Source organism: Canis lupus, chromosome 22 (genome assembly GCF_048164855.1).
Source record: "Canis lupus baileyi chromosome 22, mCanLup2.hap1, whole genome shotgun sequence".
Taxonomy (NCBI): domain Eukaryota; kingdom Metazoa; phylum Chordata; class Mammalia; order Carnivora; family Canidae; genus Canis; species Canis lupus.
Window position 1 is genome coordinate 33,321,833 of NC_132859.1, and position 22,254 is coordinate 33,344,086.

At 37.4% G+C, this 22,254-nt stretch overlaps 1 protein-coding gene across 22 annotated transcripts in view; it reads right to left on the reverse strand.

Annotated features, from left to right (window-relative positions):
- The window catches only part of THRB (thyroid hormone receptor beta), a 372,339-nt gene that overhangs the window by 336,901 nt on the left and 13,184 nt on the right, over positions 1-22,254 (reverse strand). The window lies entirely within an intron of this gene.

Sequence of the window (22,254 nt, forward strand, 5' to 3'; positions counted from 1 at the left end):
GACAGGAATTTAAAATGCTGCAGCACTTTGAGAAACAGTCTGTCAGTTCTTCAAAAGGTTAAAAATACCATATTACCCAGCAATTTTGCTCCGAGGTATGTATACACCCAAGAGAAAGGAAACCACGTGTCTACACAAACACTTGCACATAAATGTTCATAGCAGCATTATGCATAATAGCCAAAGTCCATTATCTTATGAATGGAAAATAAAATACGATATATCCACATAATGGAATATTATTCATCAATAAAGAAATACCGATACATGCTACATCATAGATAAACCTTGAAAATGTTAAGTGAACAATATCCAGTCACAAAAGACCATGTATTATATGACTCCATATATATAAAATTTCCAGAAGAGGCAAATTGATAGACAAAGTAGTGGTTGCTTAGGGATAGGGGTGGAATGAGGAATGAATGCTGACAACAACCAGGTTTCCTTTGGGAGTGGTACAAATGGTCTAAAGTTAGTGGTGATGGTTCTACAACTGTGTGAATATAGTTCGTATTCACATGGTACACATACTGAATGATACACTGAATGTACACATACTTTAAATGAGTGAGTTGCATGGTATGTGAATTATATCTCCATAAGGCCGTTATGAAAAATAATGGAATATACTTTTTATTGCACTTGAAAACTAGACCTATGGTTGGCATTTACAATGGTGGGTATGGCTTAACCAAAGAGTATCTACAATTTGCTTTCAACAAAGATGAGTTTTAGATGAAACTTTTTCATAAAGAACTTATGATCTCCCTCTCTTACAATCCCTAGTTTCTCATCTTTAACACTGTTTAAAGACAGACTTAAAATCTTTGAGCCAAATATTTTGCTTTTTAGAGTACAAGATGTAAAAGATGATGATTTTAGAGTAAAGAAACCAAGAACCTAAAAGAATAAACATCTTTCCCAGTATTATAAAAGTAAAGAAAAAGAATTAGAGCTTTCCAGATCAAAACTTTATTTTTAATTTTTTCAACAGCACTATATGAAATGTAGAGTAGTACATGGCATTTTCCAAAATGGCATTAACCCAAAGTTCAACACAACTAAGTCTCATGCATGGAAAAGGAATCCCATTCAATATATGAAAAGAGCAAGGATGAAGTCCAAACGGTGATTGCTTCTTCTTGATCCATTCCTTCAATCAACATTAATCAAACTTGTCTCTATGCTAGGCACCATGGACATAAAGACTTGCCATTATAAGACAGCAGAGACTAGGAAGTTTAGATACAGGTCTCTTTCTTTGGCAATGAGTACTTGGAGACGTCACCTCCATCACTCAATTCCTAAGTAGGGTTGGAAGGTATTGCAAATGGATATTCAATTTGATTTTGAATTCTATCTTCAATCTTCCCAGCAAAACCGTTTTTTCCCCCTACCTTCCCTTCTTTATCAAACCTTTTCCCCCCTACATTCCCAAACTTTATCCACTTGCCTTTGATAGCCTGAGAGATCTCACCCAACTGGGGAGCTACAAATAATCCCATGTGTTCTGTTACTGTCAGTGAGAAATATGAACTCAAAAAGTGATTTGTTTTTTTCAGTGTTGCTAAGAGTTAAGAATACAGCATACCTTCAGTTAAATCATTACTTATGACTCAATTCAAAACACTTATATCAACATGATACCTTAAAAAATAATCAGACTAGTCAATCTGTTCAGATAGGAATTTTGACCCTAAAAGTTAATTTTTTACTTCTATATTCCTTTGCTACCTCCCATTCCCAATTTTCCTCTATGTCAGAAAGTCTAAACTGCCCAAGAGAATTCTGACTTCTTTCCAAGGGGGATATTTTATTAACAGTCAGAGAAGAGAGAACTGTATTATAAGATTCAATAAAATATAGGATTGATTTTTACTACTCCATTTCATCTGGCTGATGAGAAGAAATGGACGTACCAGGCCTAGTGCTGGTTTAAGTGGGATGGAGAATGTGATGATGCTGTTTTGACATCACTATTATTGCTCTACTCTCTGAAATACATTTTTAAAACATTCTATCAACCGCTTCACTGAATTTCTCTGCAAACTATTATCTTCTCATGCAAGTCAGTAAGAAAGAAAGCATACAGTCTTTTTAGATTCTCAGAAAAAGGCATTTAAACATAAGTTGAAAGTGTTCATAAAGCTTATAGGAATGCATTCATTTAATCTGTGTTGGTTGTCACTGGATAGAAACTGTGTCAAAAGGAAACCGGGTTCCTCTCCATTTCATGAGACTATGAATTAGAGTTTTGTACTTAATAGTGATAAATGTGTATAACCATCTTCCTCTCATGCAGTAACCAGTTTGTATGCTTTCTGGTTTACTAATAATTCTCTTTCAGAGTTTCTATTCATTTGGCCCTAGATAGAGCATTGCCTAGCCTCCAGAGAGAGTAGAGGGGCAAAGGTGGGGAATTGTGAATTCCCTTAATTTCTGATTTGTCATTCTAGAAATAATTTTGAGGAAAAGAGGATAAAATTGGGGTAAATTGTGGAGTATGGGGTTTTCAGGTGTCAGAGATTCACAAATCTCACCTAATTGTGTTACTAGTTAGGCTTTACTGGAGTACACAATATTTGGAAAAAAGTAGGGGAGCGAGGGAAGGAAATCTTAGTAGGAAGGAACCTAAGACACTTTATAATTCTGTACTTTTCTAAAATAGCAGGTCAAATTTCCCAGTGAGGATATTTGCCTTTAGATAAAGGTTAGGCACTTTTGGGAGCTCCATGAAATCATCAGGGTCATAATGGTCACGATTATTCAGTCATTGCTTCAGTGATTTCAACCAGAGCTTCTCACACATTGACAAGCCACCTGGGCATCTTTTTCAGTGCAGATTCTAGCCCAGCAGCTCTGGGGTAGAGCCTGGGATTCTATATTGCTAACAAGCTGCTTTGGGGTGGGCCTGGGGACATCTGAACAGTAGGTTTCTGAAAAAATGTAGCAGGTAAAAGAAAAGAAAAGCACTTCTGGGTTAAAGGAAATAGTTATAGTGGCTGATAATACCTGCCAGACAAATTATTTCAGCATCATCTTTCATTCCTAAAAGATAGAGCAGCTTAATTTGGTCGATTGCTCTACTTTCAAGCTCTCTTCAGGAGCACACTTAGCAGAGCTCAAGACCCCATTACTTCTACAGAAGACTGAAATTATGGCCTGTCATTTATATTCAATTGCCTTTGGGTATTTAAAAAAAAAGTAGCTTTCTTCTCCTCAATTGCAAGATCATTGCCTCTCAGTGAGTTAAACATTTTCAACTCTTTCAGACCACTCAGTAGGATACTAGTTCATATACTGACTACTAATAATTTAGCCTATTAATATCAATTTCCTCCATCAGACCATTTACAAATGGTAAAACTGGGGGATCCCATGGTGGCTCAGCGGTTTGGCTCCTGCCTTTGGCCCAGGGCGTGGTCCTGGAGTCCCAGGATCGAGTCCCACATCAGGCTCCCTGCATGGAGCCTGCTTCTCCCTCTGCCTGTGTCTCTGCCTCTCTCTCTCTCTCTCTCTCTCTCTCTGTCTCTCATGAATAAATAAATAAATATTTTTAAAAAATGGTAAAACTGACTGAATCAAGGCATCCTCTCCTTCCCCCATAGTGCAGTAGATGTTGTATCAGTAGCCTTCAAGAATGAATGTTCCTCTGTGAATACCCAACTTATGAAGCCCTGGGAGAATTAGACTCCTATTGTTCAAAAAGAAAGACCAAACTCCAAACCAATAACAGTGATATAACAAGAAAAGAAGACATTTAGAAAGCGCTTCAGATGTCCACATGGGATGGACTTTAATTCTCAAATATGTTGCATATTATAAATATCCTAAAATAACCACGTTATCTAGTTTTTATGCAAGTGTTTGTCTTGTAAATATTCATTGAGAATGTATTTATTTACATTTGGAGTGCACAGTACCATATTTTTACTTTCAAAATACACTTTGGTAACAGCAGAAGCATTAAATTTTAGCCATTCAATTCTAAGAAATAATTTCAAACCACATAGCTCACACTGTGCCTAACATCTTTACCCACTGTCCCCTTTACTTTGCTCCCACATCCCCTAAAAAGATTGTTTTTCTATATACATTAAGGAGATTCCATTTAGCACATTTTCCTAATGGGATTTTTAGAATATATTATCTGGTGAACTCTGTCATTCCAATAGCAAAATAGAAAAGTGAAAAGAACAAGCCCTATCTATCTGTGATTTATCTTTCTAAATTCAAGCAGAAGGTATTTCTTTTTTTGTTTTATATCACCCGGTGTGAAATAAATTGTCTTAAATTATAAAGCTAAAGTCATTGGAAGCATCATAATGTTGAGAGATGATCAGGGGAAAAAAAATGCCAAAAACAACTTACTCTCCATTATATGCATTAATGATGGGGTCAGGGGCATAGAAAACTGTTAACCCACTGTGTGGGTTTTATAATGTTCACGATTTTGTTTGCACCAGATTTCTTTTTATATTTCTAACATGTTGTACAGAGTAATATTTATATAATTTTCTTTTTGTTCCTTTAACATAACCTATTCTAAGCAGGAAAAACCTGAAAGTTTCACCTTGTATTTCAATAAGTAATTGTTGAGTATCTAGAGAGTTAGTTATTTGGCTGTGAGATCATGTTATGGAGTTATTCTGTAGTTAGGATTCAGTGTAAGTCTTAAAAGTTTTTGGGATCCCCTCCAGAGCTGGCTGGTCCCAAAAACAAATAACAAACAGGTGAAATGCTGAACAAGTGCTTCTTGCCCTCTCTAATTCCATGTACCAACACTCTACCGCTGCAACAAGGTCACAATTTTAGTCGCTAAGTATTGCACGTGTTCCTCTTACAGGGTTATTTGTTTGGCTGCAAATAACCATAAGAGACTTAAAGACCCAAAGGGTCTTAGAATATTGCTCAAGTGTAGGTAGGGGTTCTCAGGCTACAGACTGTAACTTCTGAAATTTGATGAAAAATTATTCATTTATTTTCAAAAACATCATTTTCCAGGCAAGGAGTATAGATTCTCCAATGGTTACACAATCCCCAAAAGGTTAATAACTACCACTAATAAAGGAATTTAAATCAGCAGGAAAAAAATCCGTCAGAATCACTTTGGAGAAGTGAGCCCCAGTTTTGAATTTTGGAGTGAGGCAGATCTGGGTTCAAATCCAAATTATGCCACTCACTCTATCTGTGCCACCTCAGGCAGGTCACTTAACCCCTCTGAGCTACAGTTCTTTTTTCTCTAAAGTGTGGATAAGACTGGAGTCTACCTCCTTGGACTGTTGTGAATATTAAGGGTAATGTTTGCAAAGAGTGTGGCATATTGTTGACATACTGTATTCCTCTCAATAAATAGTAGCTGCTTCTATGTTTACTACTATTATTTGTTTTATTAGCATTATAAAAGATGATGGGAAGGCAGATGCTTTGTCTACAAGTAATAAGGCAGATTATTCTAACACATCTTGCTGATGGCCAATAAAACAGTGCTATGGCTAATTAGCTTAATGATTAAGTCATATTTGACCAAGTCAGAGATAAATTACTCTCTAAACTGATCTGATTTTATTTACTTTAACTCTAGGTTATCTAATCTAGTAGCATGACATGACTTTGGGTTTTAAAGATTCAACTAAAAAGTTTTCCAAGTATTTTCTAAATTATTGAACAACAATGATTTCTACACTCAAGGGTTTCTTTTTTTTTTTTAAGATTTTATTTATTTATTCATGAGAGACACAGGGAGAGAAACAGAGACATAGGCAGAGGAAGAAGCAGGTTCCCTGTGGGGAGCCTGACGTGGGACTTGATTCCAGGACCCCGGGATCATGACCTAAGCCAAAGGCAGATGCTCAACCAGAGCTACCCAGGTGCCCCTACACTCAATGGTTTTCATATAGCATGCAAAATATGTAAGGATTTTGTATTCAGCTATGTCCAAGACAACATTTTTTTTCAAATTGATGCTTTTCTTAAATGGATGTTAATGGGACTCAAATATGGCACATCTATAGCATATTGGCATGTAACTATAAAAAATAATATTAAGGAATAATGTTCACTGACACGGAATAATGTTCATCATACATTAAGGGAGAAAAGAAGTGCACGAAATTATGTGAAGTCTCATCCATTTTTGTACAACGACATAGAAAAATGCCTGGATCAAAATATACCAACATTTCAATGGTGGGTGGTAAGATAATGGGTCAGTTTCTACATTGAGCATTTTTGGTTTTGTCATTAGAATAATAATAAAAGGTGTTAAAAATAAATGGTTAAAGATTAAGAACTCACCAGCAGTATGATATCCCAGAAAAGGTCTGAGATGTCCTGGACTTGTTTTTTTGTTTTGTTTTGTTTTGTTTTGTTTTGTTTTGTTTTGTTTTTTTGTGGTTTTTTTTGGACTTGGTTTTAAGGGCAAGACACCAGCATATTGAAATGATAACCTCACACAAGTTACCTCCCCTTTCTTGAGTTAAATATTGCTCTCTGGAATTGAGAAAGTTTGAACAAATGATCTCTATGTTCCTTTCCAGTTTGGCATTCTAGAATTCCAGAAGTATGGCCACATGTAGCAGAAAAGCTTTTTTTGGTTTTCCAAGCTAGCCCACAAATGATGAATGGTGCCACAGGAGTGACACTGGAATGCAGTACTTTTATTTTCAGCATTTCCTGTGCTCTTGATTTTTTTAAATAATAAGGATGCTATTCCTTTGGTAATTAACAAAAATTAAAGGAAAAATCATTTGAATGGGTAAGGGACTCAGCATACATACAGGCTCACAAATAAATTGAACAATCTGGTACATAATGTACCTTTAAAATGGATTAACATTTTATTTGACCTAAACAAACCAGTCAAAAAAAAAATCACAGAATTGATAGCCACAATTTTGGAATAAATGACTCAAGTCCAACAGAACAGACTCTTGTTGTGAGAAGTAGATGGTTTTCTTAAGGAAATTCTCAGATGTGTGAAGTTCTTTGAATTAAATGGAACTATCACTCACAGCATTCCGGGAGCAAGGTGTTGCTAACATCATGCCCTGGGCCAAACTATTAAATATCAGGAAAATACCTATGTGATTAAACTTGTTTTACATAATAAGTAGCAAGGAAATCAGATTATTTGAAGCCTAAAAATCCAAACAGAACAAAACATGTTTTAAACTCCTATCTTTAGGCCCTGTGTCTGAAACAAATGTGCTAAATCCCACTTTCTATGAGTCCTAAAAAATAGAGAAGGGAGAAAATTCTTCTTTGGTCCTGCCCAGATTCTTCCCCTGGAACTAGCAAGTTCTTCAGCTGCCAATGAGAAGTTTCCTCGAGGTGCTTTTTAAAGGGCATTGAAAGGCAGCAAACAGTGACCCAGAAGCCTGGGAAAAATACCCAGTTTCTCAGGCTACCAGCCCCACCCCCTTCTGGGCAAGGCACCCAGCTGAGAGGAGCTAGTACCCAAAGCTGATCTGTTTCTATGCATAAGCAAGAGCAATTTTCCACCCACACTGTGTAACCCTTCTCCCGTCACTACTGTAGGGTTACACAATTTGACTTCTCTCCTGTACAGAGGGGAGACTCATCCCACAGTATCTATCTGGGCCCTACTATTGTCAGAGATTGGTTTGGCCTGATTAGTAAGAACACGGGGCTGTTTTCTGTAGCAAGGGCCAGTTAAGAAGCGAGGAAGAAGTATCTGAAACCTTAACAGAATGTTTTTTTTTTTTTTTTTTTTTTTTTTAAATTTTTTTTAATTTTTATTTATTTATGATAGTCACACAGAGAGAGAGAGAGAGAGAGAGGCAGAGACACAGTCAGAGGGAGAAGCAGGCTCCATGCACCGAGAGCCCGATGTGGGATTCGATCCCGGGTCTCCAGGATCGCGCCCTGGGCCAAAGGCAGGCGCCAAACCGCTGCGCCACCCAGGGATCCCTGAAACCTTAACAGAATGTTAAACGGATTAAGATTTCTACATAACGTGGTTGGTAGAAAAAGTGTTTGAAAGAGGGGAAAGGGGCTCTCTTCTCATCATCTCATTTCTAAACTTATTAATAATCCTGAAAGACCTTTCTGATACTATATTTTAAAAGGCACGGGTAATTATGATACTGTTACATGAAGCAAGTTTAAAATTAAGTCCACTTGAGCAATTTTCACTATGATGAAAAATTCGTTCAAAAGTATATTTGATTTTGGCCTAGAATTTTATGGGGAACAAACTACTTCCCAATAATTAAAAAGACAGGCTTAGAAACTGTCGATTAGCACAAACTGCCAAGTATTCTCTAAGTATTAATGAATGTTCATGGGTGCTGAACTGCTCATGTAGGTCATATAGCCACCATGTAGCACACCGATGCAGTGATTTGTTAAATGGGATCCTTTATAAAAGAGTTATTGACACTCCAAAAATATTAAGAATGGCCTTAAAAAATGGTTGAATTAACTGGGTAAATATGGTGCATTTCAACAGAAATGCACAAATAAAGATAAATAATTAGGTCATCAAATTTTGGCCATTAATTGGGTCACTAAATTTTGGCTCAAATGATCAATGGTGATGACATATTTTTTTTAAGTCTTAATATCTAATTTTACCTAATATGAATGTTGTTACTTTAGCTTTATTTTAATTCATATTTACCTCATATAGCTGCTTCCTTTCCATTACATTCACATTTTTTGAGTCACTATGTTTTAGGTATGATGCTTATAAATGATATGTAGCTAGAACTTGTATTTTTATGAAGTCTGGCAATCTTTGTCTTCAAACTGACAATCTTTGTCTTCAAACTGGAGAGTTTAGTTCATTTATTTTTATTGTAGTTAAATACATATTTGGATCTATTTCAGTTGTCTTATTTTATTGTTGTTGTTTTCTACTTGGCCACATTTTTTCCTTGGTATTTTTTCCCCTTCTTTCTTTCTATCTATTATATCAATTGATTGAATTTTCTTTATTCCCCTCCACCAGTTTGGAAGTCATTCTATTTCTAAGGAGATTATCCCTAAATTTGTATATCAAATCAAGAAGACAAGAAACAGGGTACCTGGGTGGCTCAGTTGGTTAAGTGTCTGTCTTTGGCTCAGGTGGTGATCTCAGAGTCATGGGATCAGGTGCCATGCTTAGCTCCCTCTCTGTGGGGAGTCTGCTTCTCTCTCTGTCTCTGTCCCTCCCTTTGCTTGTGCATGCGCGTGCTCGCTCTCTCTCATAAATAAATAAAATATTTTTAAAAAAGAAGACAAGAAACAGCAAATGTTGGTGAGGATGTGGAGAAAAATAGACCCTAACACACTATTAGTGGGAATGTAAATTGGTACCCCCACTGTGGAAAACAGTATGGAGGCTCCTAAAAAATTAAAACTAGAACTATCACATGAGCCAATAATTCTACTATTGGGTATTTATCCAGGGAAAACTAAAACACTAACTTGAAAAGATATACATCCCTATATTTATTGCAGCATTATTTACAATAGTCAAGACATGGAAACACGTAAGTGTCCATCAGTAGACAATGGATAAGGAAAATGTGGTTATATTACACAGCCATAAAATCGGATGAGATTGTGTCATTGAAACAACATGGATGGACCTACAGAGTATTATACTAATGGAAATAAATTAGATTGAGAAAGACAAATTCCATACAATTCCACTCATAAATGGAATCTAAAAAAAAAATAAGCAAAAAGCTGAATCAGAACTATAAATTCAGAGAAAAAAAGAGATGTTTGCTAGAGGGGAGGAGGGTGAGTGGTTAGGTAAAATGAGTGAAGGGGAGAGGGAGATACAGACCTAGTCCCTTTTCATTCAATTGGCCACATTCTCATCAGGATGAGTCTAAGGGTGGATCTGCTTTTATTTATCCTGTGTAGGACTTAGAGTTTTCCTTTAGTTGTATCTTCATGCCCTCGCTGTATGCTAGATGATATCAGCACCTACCTGCAATTTCAGTCACTTTTTCCTTACCTTCTAGACTACTCTTTCACCACATTTTAACAAAAAAAAATTTGGGGGTCTTATTTTTATTAAATTTATAGTTGTACATAAAATATCAAGTAGTTTTATAAGATTTGTTACAAAATATTACTCTTCATCTCCTCTTCCTAGAGGTAACCTCTCTAAGTTCTTTTATTTACTTATGGAAAAGAAGGCTTTACTCCATGTTCTTCCTAATAACATGATTGCATTACATGACATTTCAGTTTTAGGCAATATGTAATTACTCCCCAATATGGAACATGAGAAGCAGCTCATTTCTCTCTCTTCCCATCACACATGTGTACCCTTCTGGATTAGTTTGGTAATATGCTCCTTCTGTTCATTTTTTATGTTTTCTCTTCTTGATATTTCTTTTATTAAGATGTTGAGATGACTAAATTTGCCTTTTAATTATCTTTTTTTTCTTCTCCTATTTACTATTATCATCTTCTCCTTTCTGGGACATTTTCTCAACTTTACCTTTTGCTTTATTGATTGATATGATTAGGCATAATTCAAGGTACCTCTAATTTAATATCTTTAGGTCTTTTTTAAAAGATTTATTTATTTATTTATTTATTTATTTATTTATTTGAGAGAAAGACAGGTAGCACACGATGGGGTGGGGAGGGGCGAGGCAGAGGGAAAGGGAAAGAGAATCCCAAGCAGATTCCACACTGAGCACAGAGCCCATCGTAGGGCTCAATCTCATGACCCTGAGATCAAGACCTGAGCCAAAACCAAGAGCTGGGTGCTCAACGAACTGCACTACCCAGATGCCCCATTAGGACTTTCCTCTGGAGCTGCTCAGATTTCCCAGGAAAGACTTTTTTCAAACTATTGTCTGCAAAGTAAAGGCCCGGATGTTAGGATTCTAGAAAACCAATTGGGGAAGTGGTTTGGGAGTCACGTGTCCTAGTATGCACACTTTTACCTAATTCACACACATGCACAAATGTGCACACACACACACACACACACTCACGACTCTGCTAGGCTGAATACTACTAATTCTTCAAAACAGATGAAGCATTACCTCTTCTGGGAAGTTCTCTATTATTCCTACATAGATATCTGATTGAGTACTTTAATAGAAACCAAGATTTCCCCCATCTTAGCAGGTATCTCTTGCCTCTGTAATTGCCTAGTTAGACATCTTCCTCCTTCAGAACCAGCTCCAACCATCTTAAATTTCTGGGCCCCAGCACAGCTATGAGGATGTAATAAGCTCAATAGATTCATGAGTTATTAATAATTCCTGAGGCAGCCCAGTTACAGGAGCTGCTTCTACAGGCAGAAGCCAAATAGGAGCTGGGAAAGCACTTCAAGTAAACTCTATTGTCATAGGCCTTTTGCATCAACAAAAGTCCTATCCCGGGATGTACAACTCCTCAATAAACCAAGACACCCTAGACAAACTTTTTTGTTTTTTATATCTGGTTTTCCTGATCAAATCTCTATATGTACATCAGGGAAAACATCCAAACAACTTTAGAGTAACAAAATAAAATATCTCTGAAAATAATCACTATTGCTTTAAAATTTAAGGGCTTCAGATACATCTGAAAATCAAAATACATTGTTACTAAGGAAAACTGAGGTTTAAGGAAACCAGGCAAGAAATAGCTACTGGATGTAAGAATAAATATTATTAACTTATTTAGAGAAAAGTGTTGAAGAGCAACAGACTATGAACAGGTGTCTGTGCTGCTGAAAAGTAAAGAATGAGTAAAGAATAGAAAATACTTTGGGTAACTTATAATTGCTTTAACACTGACAGAGTCTTTTAGAATCTGCATAAAGCTGAAGTGAGGACAGGAGGAAATAATGGAACAATCTGATGAAGACTGACATTTTCAAATGAATTAAGTCAGTATTTTACAGTTGTAGAATTTTAAAGTCAGAATAGCAGTTAGTCTAGCCTCCTCCTCAAGACTTGGGTACTACCCAGATGGTTCTCATAGGGGGCCATTTGAATTCCAAGAAATACTTTCACAGCTGAAACCCTAGTTCTGTTTCTGTATCCCATAACTGACAGGTAGATTTTAAGACTCTTGAGTCACAGTCTGACCCACACACACTAACTTTACCCACTGTTCCTAATTTTCAGTATCACAAAAGTCTACATACCAGACACAAGCCGTAAGTTTCACAAGTATATCTCTTTTGACTCTTCAGAACAAACCCATAAGAAAAGGATTATCTTTATTGTAACGATGAAGAGAACTGAGTCACAGTGAAGTTGGGGTGTCATTAAGGACTCATAACTAATTATGTGTTTGTTAAATATATAAAAGATCAGCAAAATGATGGACCAAATCCAGGTTTATTTGGTTCCAATGCATCACTTTTTTTTCGACGTATACACTTTTTTTTAAAAGATTTTATTCATTTATTCATAGAGACACAGAGAGAGAATGAGAGGCAGAGACACAGGCAGAAGGAGAAGCAGGCTCCATGCAGGGAGCCTGACGTGGGACATTCAGGGTCTCCAGGATCACACCCTGGGCTGCAGGCGGCGCTAAACCGCTGCGCCACTGGGGCTGCCCTCAACGTATACACTCTTAACCAAGACTCTTCACCATGTTGATCTCTCAAATTTTTGAAGGCAGCTATCACACCTCTAAAGTTTTGCTCCTTTCCATAAACTCCTTTTCCCTCAATGATCCCTAATACTACATTCTTTCTAGAATTCTTCCCATCCTTCTGGCTTTTGTCCTAACTGGAAAAGCAGGACCCAAAATTGTTTCAATACTTCAGGAGATACAGTCATTTTTCTAGATTTTTACAAGGTTGTTCTTCTAATGTACTAGTTTCCATGGGGGGTGCCCAGAGGAGAGACATTCACATTACCTGGCAACTTGCTCAAGATGTAAAGTCTCCAGCTGCAATCTAGACCTCATGAGTCAGAAACACTAGGGATGGATCCTAGCAATCTGTATTTTAACAAGCCCTCCAGGTGAGTATGATTCAGATCAAGTCTGCGAACCACTGTTTCAATGAAACTTAAGACCACAATACTGGTTGAAGTACCTACATTGCTTATTAACTCATGCTAAACTGATGACTGGCATTCTCCTAGAATTTAGGCCTTCCCTTCGATGCATATCTAATGTAAGGTTGTGGTTTTAAATCCTCCTTTAGGTCTTCTTGATTTTGACTCACACTGTCCCAGCCCCTCAAAATCTCTCTAAATTCATACTCTGCTTTGGGACATATCACTTCTCCCCTCCAGCTTTGTGACTCCTGAACATTTGATAAGCATGTCACATTCATTTTTTTCATGGTGTCATTCAAACATCCATACAGAGCTGGGGCAGAAGGCAGAGGTCCTTGGCAGATCACCCTCATTCAGCCTCATGTTAATCCATGAAAACCTCCCATGTATATGATTGTTCAATTTGTGAACTTTCCTATTATCAGACTAAATATCCCCATCTTATCCAAGAGGACACTATGAGAAACTTGCTTTGCTCTAAAATCCAGAATAAAATCTCAAAAAACTCCACAAAAATACAAAAAAAAAAAAAAAAAAACAAAACAAGCAAGCAAACAACAACAACAACAAAAAAACAATTCATTATGAGTGGAGAAGTTGTAGATCTTCTTGTAAGTTGCCCTTTTTTCCTTTCTTTTTCCTACTCCCTCTAGTCCCTCAACCAGGAGAAAATGGCCTGTAACCAGGCATGCCCTCAAAATCTGGCAGCTCAAAGGCATAGCTCTGCTGAAACCAGTTCCTTTTAATATTATACTACAACTTATTTTCCAGGTATCTCCAATCTTCACCATATTCTTACATGGCAGACTTTTTTGTTTTCTTTGTTTTTTACATTTTTATAGGGTTGGAAATTGAAGCTCAGAGAAAAAGTTAAGCAACTTTCCCCAACATCACATCGGCTAATTAGTAAGGACACCATACTTATATTGAAGTTTGTCTATCAAGGTCCATATTTCATGCCCTATGTTGTGTTACTACATTAATATTATTAAAGCTGTACAGGACAAGAGAAGAGAAAGAAGATGTTCAGGCAATCTTTGAGACTTTCTTAACCCACCTTTCACTCCAGAGAAAACTTAATTACTATTGATAAAAACAACACATATCTCAGCTCCCACAATGGTAACATCTTGTAACATCTACAAGGACCTAGCATTTGATCCCCTTTTATAAGAATCCCTGAAGACACATTAAGACACATGGGGCCAAAATTCATTTTTTCTTGAAGACTACCAGCCCCTATAAAGGAGAGTCAACTGTGTAAGTGGTGAGAACACAAACCCAGTTGCCTCTTACTGCTCTCTCCGCCAGTCTTTACAGAGTCAAGTCCCAGACTTGTTAAAGAGATGACTCAACTCTTTATGGAAAGAATGCCAAAACCAACTGTACAAAAGATTTCTTTCTTTACCTCCTTAATTCCTAAGGACCTTATAGTTCCTTAACGTAATGTAAACAATTATGAGCTTCCAGGTTTGGCTGACACTTGAGTAATAATGAAGGGGAACACTACTCAGGTCTTTCTCAGAGGTAGATTTCAAGGGAATCCAATCAAATTGATTGATAGAAGAGTCCGTTTTACTTGGTAGAATAAGAAAAACATGTTTCATTGATCTTCAAACTGCAGTTTTGCACTGCTATGCCCTCTTTGCCAAATTCTTCTATCTCCCTAGCTTGGTAGATCCAAGAGGTGCTTGCCTGTGATCTTCTATTTGCCTTTTCCTCTCACATACAAGCAATTCCCTTCCTCTGTCCATGTCAAGAGGCTGACCAAAGCTTCCTGTGAGGATTAGTACTGTAACTGAGAAATAACGTACACCATGAAGTCCAAGTGATGATTTACACAAATAAATAAAATTTTATCCACTTTAAATATAATAGAAAATATTGTCTTCAATCTAATTTTAAGAAACTAGCATGTTCTTGAAAGAGATCCAACTGTTTTGTATTTCAGTTTTTAAAGTACTATTAATTACATATTTATACACAGAGTCTCAGGACTCAGAAAACCAAAGACACACTAAAAAATTTCACTCTGTGCTTTGTTTTATGTGACATGACGCTGAACTTGCCAATAAGGAAACACTTTCATAGTCTCCTTGATTTGCTGATGAATTTTCTGATTTGCTATCAAACAGAAAATGAACAAGTCTTCAGAACAGGTACAATACCCCTTCAAAAGCACAAAATACAAAGCTTAGAGCAAAATAATGGGACAAATCTGGAGGATTTAATCCTTCTTAGGTATGGATACAGGCTAAGAAAACACATGACACTCAGGCTATTGCTTTCTAATTGTTCTTCCAACAATAACAGATATTACTAATCAATCACATTACGCTTTACTGCAGCTAGAGATCCCCATAAAATACTTCTCAAACATACCAGCCACCAAAACCTACTTGAGTTGGCACACAACTATTTGTCATCCTACACTTTGCAGAATTAATGGGTACTGTTTTGCTTCAGGTTTCTTATGTGGGGAAAAAAATTACAATAATTCAAATACACAATACTTCTGGCATGAAAAGAAGTTCTGTCTTTGATACTTCATCCAAACAAAATGAAACAAAACAAAACTCTATTTTTTTGACGGATCAGAAGACTGCTGCAGAACATGTATGCTATGTATAGCTAACTGTGAGACTAGAGGCATGGGGAAAGCTTCAAGCCTCAAACATGTACATATAAGCACAAATAATTCAACTGTGTGGATTCGGATCAGAATGGTACATGTTGGAACTTTTACTTTTCTCGCTAATTTGAAAAGCAGAAATATGAAATCTGTCCAAAATGCTATCAATACAAGAATGACTTCATACAATAAACTTCACTTTTTAATAGAACGTATCATCTATGATAAATCACAAATGAAAACAAATAAACTAATGTGTGCTTTTTGATATAGCTAATGTTCTTAGAACAAAATGTCCTTTTTGGCATGAGGCTCAAAATTTGTTGTGTTCTCATTGGTCTTGAGAGTGACAGTGCTACTTTATAAAACTGTAACCATCACAAAACAAGTGGTGGGAGCTTGAAACATAGGATTTTTTAAAAATAAGCCAGAAATTACTAAAAACACATTGTGACAAATATGAATATTGCAAGTTGATATTAAACTCAATGTTTTATTTGGTAAAATAAAAATACAATTTATGAAAAAAATCAAACCACAATATTGAGAAAGTAACTCTATTTAGAAATCAATATAAGAAGTTGTTACAACTGCTACCATTTATAATGTCTAATATTCTTTTTCTCATTGACTTTCAAATCACATATACTTAGTATATATTCAACATATGCTCAAATTATATATGCCATGTGTATTCAAATTATGTGTTCGGATATATATTTTTTCTCAAAGGGCTGTGTACTAGCAAAAAAATTAGTTTTGGAAGAAAAAAATAGGATAGTTTCAGAAAGTAAGCAAAATCACACACTTTTAACACTTACATCTGAAAGAGAATACTAGTTATCTGACCTTTTGTAGCATGTAAAATTATTTAAAAATTCCCCCAAAACAGCTTTCTCAAGAATATGGACACCATCAGTTTGCTTTAATTTTAGCAAAGATTCTTTTTTTTTTCAAAGCAAAGATTCTATACGGTTCACATATCTACCGTAGAATGATAAAAGCATGTTCACTGTTCCTTAAAAGCATATTTGAAATAATTTTAATAAAATACTGCTTAATAGCTCACTCAAGTCTTCCTAAGTAAACACTCAACACTCAAGCCTTCATTTCATCAAAATCAGAGGCTCCACATATCTGGGAAGCTCAGACAGAGCTCTTAGGTTCTCCCAGCTGCTGCTATCGCAGGGCAAAGACACTTTCAAAGACAACTCATTGTCTGGCACAGATCCTGCCTGCTAGATTGAAAGCACTTCCCTGTAACCGTGTCTCATCCTGGCATTAGCACCCTCCTTCACAAAGCGCCTTGGTTTCACCCCTGAGGACTGGTTCTTTCTCACACGTGGTGAAATCTGACTCTCTAGGTCTCTGCCGCAGCTTCACACAGACTCGTGCTTGAAGAGTGACATGGTTTTCCTTCCTTCTACAGGGTGCTATCTTCAGAAGGATTAACGCTACAAATTTAGACAAGAACACCTTTGCAAGTTGCACTATCTAAATTTCTTTTGCACTCATTTAGCTTGGGGATTTTGAGAAGTAAATTTTTCCTCTTAATTTGTTTTAGTGGTTGCCATCTTCAATCAGAGAGACTGGGACAAAAAAAATGAAAGGAAAAATTTGCTTCTCAAAATCCGCAAAGCTAGATGAATGTTGAAAAAAATCTAAGTGATTGAACTTCCAAACCATTTTTTTTGTAAGTTTGTAGACTTTATGCTTCTGAAGATATTTAAACTTAAAACTTTACCACTACTTTTGGGACACCCTAGATCTCCCATAACCTGGAGAATTTCTTATGGGTTCCAAATTATTATTCCCTTCAAACTAATCTATGTGCTATGGCGAGCCTACAGTTGGTCTTTTTTTAAATTTAAAATGAATGTTTCTCTAAAAGTGTCTTTTTCAAGATTTTGAGACAGTCTCAGAACACTGTCTTCTGAAATTGAGTGAGAAGTTAAAATTCTTACTATCATTAACCTGCAGTTCAGGTAATTTTGACATACATAAATGCTATATGGACATTTTACTTGTTCAGGGGTCTGAATTAGAGAATATAATCTCAGATAATCTCTTTCTCTCAGGTGAGAGAAAAGTAGCCAAACTTCATCAAATGTGTATTTTGATCTTTTTTTTAAACATGGATCAATATATATAAAGAGATATATTCATTCTTTAGAACAGCGGTTTTCAGGATTCCTTTTTTTAAAAACCGTAATCCCAGCCAGAATTCCATTTTGTAATCATGACCCAGTGCATACATACAAAATTGTGTGTGTGTGTTTGCATTTTTTTATGAAACCCACGTTTCCAAAACATGTGATATACTCTAATACTTCCTAGTGTAGTCTTTTTTACTTAAAATTTTTGTAGTTTGTGACTCATATGTTCATTCAAGACCCACTAATATGCTGAAAGCCAAGTTTGAAAAACAATAAATTAGGTATACTGGGGTTAATCAATACACACCAGGGTTACCGCATTAACTCTTTTATACTTTTGGATCCTGCACCTTTTTAGGTAATGAGAAGTAGAAGATGAATAAGAGACAAAAACATGTCTCCAACTCCAAAGCACACAGGAAACCCTGGGGATCCTGTTGAAATGCAGATTCAGGTTTGGCAGGTTTGGGGTGGAGCCAAGATGCTGCCTGTGTAACCAGCTCCAGGTGGTGTGGATGCGCTGCTCTAGAGGCAGCACATTCCCAGAACTGAGGGTGCAGAAGTCAGTACAACGGGACTGAGAGGATCAGAAGTAACTACATGGGACACACCACCCCCTCACAGCTAAGGCTGCCAGAACAAGAGCCTCCATTGGTGCTGAGGATACCCCAAGCATTTCCACAGGATGCATACAGTCCATGCAAGGTGGTGGAACAAGGCGACATCCCTCTGCAGCTCTCCCAGTGACATCAGAATCTTTATAATCCTCTCCCCTGTGAATATTATTCTTTTTGGTTTCTCCATAACCAATTCCCAGACAGAAAAGCAGCAGCAGTGCAACCCTGTTCTTCATTGCTTGAAAGCCCCTTTGAAAGGGGTTGCCTAAAAATGTGGACAACTGTTCAATGAGGTAAAGCAGGAAAAGCAGGAGAGATTCTGGCAAACAAGAGTGTGAAAGACTCATTAACATTTCATTTCAGGAACTTGTTAAACTGTGAAACCCGCTTGTCCAGGTGGACTGTACTCACAAAATACTTCTGAATGGAACAGAAATCAATCCTATGGTTCAAAGCAGAATGTCGTAATTCTAAACCATATAGTTAGACTTCCCAAATTAGGAAAGACTGTGCCAGTAATTGCAACTGTTCCTAGTACAATACTGGCTTTCTGTGCTTCCAGCTTTCAGAATTTAGGATATACATGTATTGATAAAATAAAAATCTCTGAGCATTTTGTGCATCTATCAGAAGGGACCAGGGAATATGTTGTTCCCCACTGTACCCAAGTATATACCTGGCACATATTTGGTGCTAGACAAATATTTGATGAATGAATGGATCGACATAATTTTTAAAATAGCATGTAACATCTTACTAATGTATTTTATTCACTGATTTGCCACTAGTGTTTGCTTTATTGAATTGAGCAAGAACTTTTACAAAGAAGGCAGAAATGAAAAGTGGCATCTTCCAAATTGCAATTGTCCACAATGCAAATAGGGAGAAGAGAAAGGGGAGGAAAAAAGACAGACAGACCATAGTGATTCTTAATTCCTGGCTAGAGTAGGGCAGGGGAAGGTGGAGTAGTAGGTATATGAAAGTCAACTGAGGAAAATATTCACATTTCCCAGATTTTGGAATGCCTCTCCTGACCCTTAGGACTAGGATTACAATAAATGGGTAATTATAATTGATGAGGATCCTGGGGGAGGGTGGGATTAAGATTTGGAACTAAGGTCCAAGGCAGTGGTTTTCAAGGGGAACAGTTATGCCTCCCAGGGGACACTTGGCAATGTGTGGAGAAATTTTTGATTGTCACAATTGAAGAGTGGAGTGCTAATGGCCATGAGTGGGTAGAGGTCAAGGATGTGGCTAGACATACTATCATACACAGGACAGCTCCCTAAATAAATGAATTATCTGCCCCAAACTGTCAATCATACACAGGTTGAGAAACCCTGCTGGGGGGGTGGGTAAAAAAGCATGGTACAGACAGGATCAAAAGCTGTCAGGAGACAGAATGTACTCACTAGGACCACTAGGTTAATGCAGGTGAAGAGTAACGTCTTAGAATGAAGACCGTGTGAGAGAGAGATGATGGGGCTGAGCAAGAGTGGGGAAATCTGTGCCTCCTGTTTCAATGGATCCTTCTCTTGTCAATCTTAGACTAAATGCTGGTGGGGTCAGCCCCACTGCATCAGCTAAGGGCAGTTTGTATCTCTTGAGAACCAAGCAGAAGTCCAAAGGAAACCAGCAATCCTAGGGTGGAAATGGAGATAGAGGCTGCCCTGTAAGGTAATATGCCAATGACTAGAAAGGCTTAAGCGTAGTAGAGGCCTCTGGTGCCCTGACCCTATGTCCATGGGCACCACATCAGGGCCTACCAGCTTGTCTTCTGACTGCCAAAAACTGCATTCTTTTGCCAGGAGGTGTGCTCGTGGCCGCCCAAGTGGCAGTCCTGAAAAACCAGGGAATCAATTGCCTCTGGAGGCAGTCCTCAACTAAAGTCTGACAGGTTTTGATGAAGAAAGACTCTCATTTGCATCGTGGTGAGGTATCTTTGAGACACATGTTCCACGGTGTCTCCCAGAGTTCACCAACGTGACTAAGCTTCAGGTGCCCACAGTGGTAACTGGTTTGATAATGCCATCTTATTGGCTACTCTCCCTGTTCTGGCTGACTTACCCATCTGCCACTGGTGTTTTCTTGATCTTTCCCCTAATATAATTTGCCCATGAATTTCCATCTCAGGGTCTGCTTTTGGGGACAGTACTCTTATGGCAAGTCTTTTGAAGGAATATTCTGCTGGCAGACACTTGAGACTCAGGTTCCTCTGATGGAAGAGCTCTGAGTCTTCTGTTTTAGAGGGACTGATTTTTTCATCCTTAAGGTCCTGAGCACAGAATCACTGGGGTCCTCTGAGTCCCATTTCTTTCAGACCATCAGAAACACAGCTCTAGGCACATTCCTTTCTCTCCCATTGAGAGAATAAACAAAACCATGTCTTTTGCTTAAGGATAGCAGGAAATGCAAACATAATCCCTATTAGTTTCAAATGTCCCTCCAGTCAAACTTCTTCAAGAACTCCACTAAGTAGCAACACTTGACTCTGAGAAGAGGTCTTACTCTAGAGCTGGGAAGAGGCAAAGATGAAGAGCAACCACTGTCATGGTTCAAATGAAACTTTAATGAATTACCGGTGGGGATTTACAACCACAAAATAGCAAAAATGAAAAAGTTATTTCAAAACACTGCTAAACAAAGAAGAAAAATGAATTGTAAACCCATTCAGGGCAAAGTTGAATGATTTATCTTCCATGTAATGAGAACTCTGAGACACTAAAATCTTAAAAAGTTCACACAAAACCTAGGTGTTGTGAAAGATGCCATGGCAGCAATATGTCCAAGGGTCATGTCTCAGAATGTTGTCTCTGCAGAAACTTGAACCCATTGCCTAAGGAAATCTTTGTTGTTACAAAAGTTGAGGAATCAGGCCACCAAGCTTGGGGTCTATATAGAATAAGCCATTCTTAAGGACGTTTCTTTACAAATCCTTAGAAGCCACTCTTCTTGGATTGTGGGTTTTTGTTGGGTTTCATCTTTGCAGAGAGCATCTACTTTCTTGTCAACTTAGTTGAGGAGATGGGAAGATCTTCTATCTCAGTTCTTATGTGTGGATAGCTTTTTTCTTTTCTTTTTTTAAGGGAAAAGAACAGCAGAGCTTTTTCCTGCCGGACAACCTATTCCCTTATTTATAATGCAGGACAGCAGGGCCTTGTAAGTGTATATTCTGGTTCATCTGAGGACACACGGTTGTTCATTTTAAAATTAGATTCATCCTGATTATATGAAAACAGCCTACGTGTAGTTGGTCACAACAGCAGGAAAGCATTACTCAGCACCTACTTTCTGGGCCTACTTTTTAGATTCCACTAAACTTGTTCAACACATAGTCCCTGCCCTCTTGGATCTTGAAATCTAGCAAAGAAATATCTATTTCATTGACCAATATGGGGTTTGGACAGTGGACAGTGAGAAAATATATATAGTAAGTGACTAATCATGTAATATTACCTTGGACAAGGGGGTGAGAAAATCTGTCATTGAAATGGCATGTTTCAGCCGGGCAGAACAAGAGAGAATTTGAATCTCAATCCTAACTAATCAGGGCAGGAAGCTGGGTTAAAACTGAAGCAGGGAAAAACCGATGATAGATTTTTAAGTGAAGAAGTATGATTGTGGAGAGTAGAAAAGTATCAGAATAAGAGAGGAGAGCAGCAGCTATGAAAAAAAGGAAGTGAGGTAGTCAGCTTATACATCATATTCACTACAAGCAGGAGATTCAAATTTGTGTTCAAGAGGCTGGAGTCCTGTGTAGGTAACTGAACATCTATAATTTTCCTCAAAAACTGAGGGTTCACTAACTTCAACGATTGACCATAGAACATACCTCTTGAGATTGAAAATGCTAGGTGATCTAT